The sequence below is a fragment of the Pteronotus mesoamericanus genome, unplaced genomic scaffold (assembly GCF_021234165.1).
Source record: "Pteronotus mesoamericanus isolate MK-2021 breed Mesoamerican mustached bat unplaced genomic scaffold, CSHL_Meso_final contig_44, whole genome shotgun sequence".
Taxonomy (NCBI): Eukaryota; Metazoa; Chordata; class Mammalia; order Chiroptera; family Mormoopidae; genus Pteronotus; species Pteronotus mesoamericanus.
In genome coordinates, this window is record NW_026555166.1 from 5,711,580 (window position 1) to 5,718,635 (window position 7,056).

The 7,056-nt window shown below is 41.7% G+C and overlaps 1 pseudogene; it reads left to right on the forward strand.

The window, feature by feature from the left end:
• The first annotated feature begins 4,756 nt into the window (after nucleotides 1-4,756).
• Nucleotides 4,757-6,108, forward strand: LOC129073991 (60S acidic ribosomal protein P0-like; annotated as a pseudogene).
• The last annotated feature ends 948 nt before the right edge of the window (nucleotides 6,109-7,056 follow it).

Here is a 7,056-nt window from a genome sequence, read left to right on the forward strand (position 1 = left end):
TACTAAGTGGCCCCCTGCAATTCAAACCCTTGTTCAAAGGTCAACTGTATATGCAAACAATTACGGAGGACTAATACCTAACACACATTTATACTAATTAGGAATGTTAGCAAAACTAATAAGTATTATTATGATGCCAGTTTTTAATTTGTCTGACTTTTAATCCTCACAACATCTGCTGAGGTAGATGCTATTATTACAATTGGAATTAACTACCTAATGATGTGATCTTTTGTTTAGTACCCATGTCTTGTGATAAGTTCAATGAGATCAAGGAGCATGTCTTTTTTTTACCCTGTTTCCTTGGTGGCTAAAACAGTGTCTGGACATAGTAAACACTCAAAATGTCAAATGGATATTGAATCCCCTTTTTACAAGTGAGGACACCAAGGCTTAGAGATGTTAAATAGCTTACCAACTATTAGGTCACCAGCTAATCCAAACCCACATCTGTTGGACTTCATCTTCTTACTGACTCCCAAAGAGTTTATGGTTTTATAAGGATCACATAGCTTGGTCAAGTTCTTAGCTATTAAATAGAAAGCTACTGAAAGATTAATTAACACCTTTTAAAAAATCTTAACTGTTTTGAAAACATAAAACAGAATTCAGAGGTGAGCAATAGTAAAATGGTTATGTTTAAACTTGCCACGTCTCATAAACATATTACACTGGGAAATCCACACCTGGCATTTGAGAACAAAAGCTGGCATAGAACTCGGAAGATGTATTGTTAGGAATTTACACAACTAAATCTTCCTAAGCTTATTATCAATAAAGATGGTGTTTTCATTAAAATAGAGATCATTGTGGTTTTATAGCTTTTGTCCTTCAACGGCAGTCTTATCAGGAGAGGGCTCCAGTTCTCATGGCCCACATGGCATTCCTCATTCTTACCTTACTCACTTGAAATACTTGACCAAGGAAGGCTGGGTCCTGACTCTAGTCCTTTCATCACAACCAGCCTGGCCTGGGCACAAATTTCCTTCTAAATAATCAGTACTTCAGGGTCTCTGGAAGAAGCATAGAAAAATAAGATTACCATTTCCCATAGGAAGGATATTGAAGTAACTTGTGCAAGCTTCCTAAGGGGACAGAGGGAACTTAAGTCCCTGGGAAAGGGCTCCATTGGGAGTAAGTAACAAGTCTTGGGCTGTTCCTATTCCATCCCATTTCTAGGCAGTCCAACCAAGCTGTCAGGCGGGCCCTCAGCCAGACAATGCAAGAGCAACCACGTGTGGAAGTGCAGGTACATTAATCAAGAGATGAGCCCAGACCTTGTCTTCTGTCCAGGTTTCATCCCCCAGAGTGTGACTAGAAGGAGAAATGCAAAATACCAGCATATGACTTCATGCTTTCTCTCCTCACTGCAGCATGGGAAGAGGTCAGAGTGCAAAGGTCTTAGAAACTTGAATTCCCTATAATTGTAGAAACTAACATTGACATAGATTTTGATGGTCTCTGAGCCATCTCTGAGCTGCAAAGAATTTTCACATGTATCATCCCGCTGAGGTAGACAGACCAATGTTATTATTCCCAAGTTAGAGACAAAAAAATTATATTACACATCTAAAGTCATGCTAGTTCCCTCCAAACCAGCTTCCTGGTTAACTGTCACTCAGTGATACTGTTTTGCTTTTTCTCTCTCTTCAGGCCGATCTTCTACTACTTTTATGTCACTAGTTCTCAATCTTTGGTGTATCATCAGAGAATCTAATGAACACTCGGATTCTCTTCCCCTCAAATAGCACAGCTATTCACCAACATACACATGCATGTGCGCACAAACACAAACACACAATTGTGTATTAGCACTCAGGGCTCTCAGAGATCCACTGAAGACAGCGGACACAGGGCTGAGAACCCTCCTAGAAGTAATGTGTATGAGACCAAAGGGGCATAATAACGAAATGCAAGGTATGAATCGTATTCCCTAGTTCAGAAATTACACTACAGAACACATTGTAGGGACTGCCAGAGAAATGTAATTTTGGAATATATATATTAGATTTTATGGAATTTCCTTAATTGATATTAATTTCATTAAGATTCACTTTCTTAGATGTAATAATAATGTTTATGTATAGATAAAAATATCGTGATTTTTAGGAGATGCTTAAGTATTGAGAGGTGAATATCATGAAGTCTGCATTATATTTTCAAATAGTCCAGAAAAAATATAGAAAGATATAAGGTTGAACCATGTGATTTTTGCCAATATTATATCATTTTTAATTTATGAAAACAGAAATTGTATTTTATTTAACTTAATTTAAAAGTAAATATAGCAAACTATTAATAGTTTAATCTATGTTGTGGTATATGGATGTTCACTGATAAGTTCTTCCAACTTTTCTGTACATGGGAAATTTTCACAATAAAATGGGGAAAAAAAGAAGTTTCTGTTTGTGATAGCTCTCAAGTCTACTCCTCTATTAGTTATATATTGCTATGTAACAAATTACCCCCAGATTTAGTGGCTTAAAACAACAAAAAATTTTTGGATATAAACCCAAAAGAATTGAAAGCAGAGGCTTAATAGTTACTTGTACACCCATGATCATAGCGACATTACTCATAACAGGCAAAAAAGTGGAAGCAACCCCAGTGTCCAATAGGGGGTGGATGGACAAACAAGATGTGGTGAATACCTACAGTGGAATATTATTCGGCCTGAAAAAGGAAATTTTAATACATTCTATAACATGGTTGAACTTCGAAGACATTTTGCTAAGCAGAATAAGCCAGTCACAAAAGGACAAATAATATATGATTTCACATGTATGAAATACCTATAGTAGTTAAATTCAAAGGAACAGAAAGTAGAGTGGCGGTTGTCAGGGACTGGCAACCTCACAAGGTCCTCAAAATCTACATGCCATTGCAACATTAGTTCAATACCCAGAATTTCATTATTTAAACCAGGACCAGGTGCGGATCAGGCCTCTAGTACAGTACCTTGAAAGTACTTCTTCTCAATAGTGGTTGCCAGAGGGGAGAATAGGGAGTTAGTGTTTAATGTACACAGAGTTTCTGCTTGAGAAGATGAAGAATGTCTGGAGATGGACATTCTGACGATTGGAATGTGGACAATTTGGTGGACTGACGATTGCACAATGTGGACAGAGGTACTCAATATCAATGAGCTGTGCACCTAAAAACAGTTAAAATGGTGCATTTTATGTTGCGCATATTGTACTGCAATAAAAAATCAAACATTTATAATCTCGCAGTGACGTTTCAATATACTATTTAGTACAATCAAGTCACTAGGTCCACTGTGAAAGAGCGATTACACAAAGCATGAGAACCAGAGGGTGGGGCTCTTTGGGAGCCATCTTAGAAGCTGCTGACCACAGTGTTCCTTCTGGACCCAGTGATTCACATCCCCTCTCACATGCAGGATACATTCACTCCTTCACAAGCTCCTCGAAAGCTGCATCCCATTACAGCATTGGTTCAATATCCAGAATTTCGTTACTTAAATCAAGACCAGGTGTTGATCAGGCCCCTAGTATGGTTCTTTGAAAGAACTTCCTCTCAATCTGTGGGCCTGTGAAACTAAGCATATTATCTGCTTACTCCTGAATATACACACTAGTGGAATAGGCATAGGATAAATGCTGTAGATATTCCTTTTCAAAATGGGGAAAGTGGGAGCCATAAAGGAGTCCCACGAAGGTTCATAGCAGTTTCAAAATCCAGCCAGGAAAGTGTTGGAAGTTACTTAATTAGGTTTCAAGAACTAAGAATAATTATCCATTGTTCTGGGTTTTGCCATCTGGGCCTTTCTTTTTTATGAAAGGTAGCACATGTGTTTGTAGATGAGTAGTTTTCTCAGTCTTTTCCTGGCATTAGAATTTGGGGGGGGGTCCAACGGCCTTTCTTTAGTTTGCACTGACCCTGTCCCTTTCAGTCCAAGTTGGCACTGTTTCTGCTGATATCATTCTCACAAAAACTTAGTGGGTCTCATGTGGTTCTTGTTGGGGCTCACCCCATTAGACAAAAGCTACATCCACAAATCTCCGTGAGAGAAGCCCTCACCTTGGCCTCTTGCTGAGACGGCAAAGAAACGATGCCCTTAAGTTTCTTAGAGTTCCTATTGTTTGATTGAGAGAATCGGTAAAACACACATCCTTTAAAAGGGTCATTTATGTGCCTGAATGCTACTATGAGGTACCACCATTGACATTTATGAGGTTTTCACAAAAGACTCACAGTCACACCATTCGCTGTATCTCTAGGTCACTGTTTGAATTGCACCTTGGATTTCAACTTTCCTCAGAAGCCATTTCTTTCTTTTAGCATTTTCTGCCCTGGAAAGGCTGAGCATTTGTAAAACCATCAAGTCCTAGCTCTTTTTTGTTTAACAGTCCTTCCCTCAATTTACCTTTCTCCTCTTGCATTTTACTATAAGTAGCAAGAAAAAAACAGGTGTCACCTTAGTCGCTTAGCTTAGAAATCTCCATAGCTGCCTACCACTGTCCCTTCTTCCTCATTCCCGCTGTTACTATTCTCTCCAGATGAGCAGTTCTTAAAGTTTTGGGGGGTCAGGATCCCTTTACACTCTAAAAATTATTAAGAAACCCAAATAGTTTTGTTCATGTGGATTATATCTACCAATATCTACTGCATTAAAAATTAAGCATGAGAAATTTCAAAAATATTTATTAATTCATTTAAAAAAACCATTACAGGCCCTCCTCTAGCCAGCCATCCTCGTGAGAGTAACATGATCTTTAAAACCTGCATGGCAATGCCTGGTGTGCTACCACGATGCCTAGGGAAACAGACATCATGGAAGTCCAGCTGCTTCCCTAAGATCATCCAACTTCAAGGTGATTATCCAAAATGCTTTATTGTGGGGGCAGACAATGTGGGCTCCAAGCAGATGCAGCAGACCCGCGTGTCTCTCTCCTTAAAAGGCCATGGTGCTGCTGGGCAAGAACCCATGATGTGCAACCCAGCTCTGGAGAAACTGTTCCCTCATATCTGGGGGAAGGTGGGCTTTGTGTTCACCAAGGAGGACCCCACTGAGATCAAGGACATGCTTGTAGCACAGGAGCTCCAAACTTAAACTGGGGAGCTGCTTAGTGTTTGTGATATTCAGAAAAAAACACCTGGAGGATTGGCAGATGTGGACATGCCATTTATTACTCACATTACAAGGGGGGTGCGCAGACAGCGGCAGGTCAGTGCGAGAGAGACTGCTCCTCTTCTAGTCTGAGGCTCCTCATAAGGGGTCCCAGACAAAGGAGGCACTTGTCCTACGCGTGACTCTAAACTACATTACCTCATTGTGTGAAAGGTCAAGAAGCAGTTACGGGACTGGAAGCTGCTCCCAAAAGGAGATAAGGAGGGGGTTACAATCCATTCCCCAAACAATACACATTCCTGATGGCCAGTGGCCGTGTGACCAGCCCTCAGTCATGGGAAGGGGAAGGGCCATGTCCATTGACACCACGGTGCTGCTGGACAATAAGGTGCCAGCTGCTGCTTGTGCTGATGCCACAGCCCTTCCCACAGTGTGAAGTCACTGTGCCAGCCCAGAACACGGCTCTGGGGTCCAAGAAGAATGCCTTCTCCCAGGCTTTAGGCATCACCTCTAAAATTTCCAGGGGCACCACTGAAATCCTGAGTGATGAGTGATGTGCAGCTGATTAAGATGAAGGCAAAGTGGGAGCCAGTGAAGGCACACTGCTGAGCATGCTGAACAAGTCTCCCCTTCCCTTTGGGCTGACCATCCTTCAGGCATTTGACAATGGAAGCATCTACAACCCAGATATGCTTGGCATCACAGAGGAAACCTTGCATCCCTGCTTCCTGGAGGGTGACTGCAACGTTGTCAAAGCATGTCTGCAGATTGGGTACCCAGCTGTTGCCTCAGTACCCCATTTTATCATCAGTGGATACAGGCAGGTCTTGGCTTTGTCTGCAGAGACTGGTTGCACCTTTCCACCTGCTGAAAAAGGGCAAGGCCCTCTTGGCTGATCTGTCTGTCCCTGTGGCCACCGCCACCACTGCTGCTCCTGCTGCAGCCACAGCCCCAGCCAAGGTTGAAGAAAAGAGTTGGAGGAGTCAGATGAGGATATGGGATTTGGTGTCTGACTAATCACCAAAAAGCAACCAGCTCAGCCACCTTTATTTGAATATAGGCCAACTCCTGTTAGAAAAAAACCCCTACATTTTCAAACATTGATGATATCATCACATGTCATACAGCCTCTGGAAAACTTCACAGCCTACTCAGAATATCTTGAGGGAAAAGAAGGCAAATAATATCTTAATATTGTTATGAAAATAGTTTTGACCTCAAAACCCCCCTGGATGGGTATTCAGGACTTGGGTTCTCCGAACCACACTTTGGGAACTGCTGTCTGGATCATTCTCCTCAAAGCAACCACTTCCCATCCCCTCAGGGTCAAGTTTCAGTCCCTTGCCCTTCAACACCAGCCTCCTCCTCAGCTTTCCACTCATCCTTAGGACTCCAACCCCGCCGGCCACCCCCACGCTACCTTGAGGCCTTTATTCTTTCTCTTCATACTCCCCGTCGCTCAGTGGTCATTCCCACCACCACACCCCGATCTTCTCCATGACCAGATGAGCCTGGAGTCGGGGGCACCTTGGATTCTCTGTGGTTTGCTAGCTTTGTTTACATTTTTTCACTGGAATAAAAATTACATAGTGGGACCCTGACTGGCGTGGCTCAGTTGGTTGGGCATCACCTGCAAAATGAAGGGTTGCCAGTTTACATGCCTGGATTCAGACCCTGGCTGGGGCATGGTCAGAGTGCCTATGAGAGGCAACCAATTGATGTTTCTCTATCACATTGATGTTTCTCTCTCTCTCTTTCTTCCTCCTTTCCTCTCTCTCTAAAAATAAATACATAAATAAATAAAATCTTTAAAAAAATTACATAGTAGCATATGCTTCTTAAGAAAAAGGCATACAAAAACATATAAAATAAAAACAAAGTCTCTTTATTCCCACTTCCCAATGGGTAACTACTATGGACCACTTGTGAGGGATCCTTTTAATACACGCACATATGTCAGG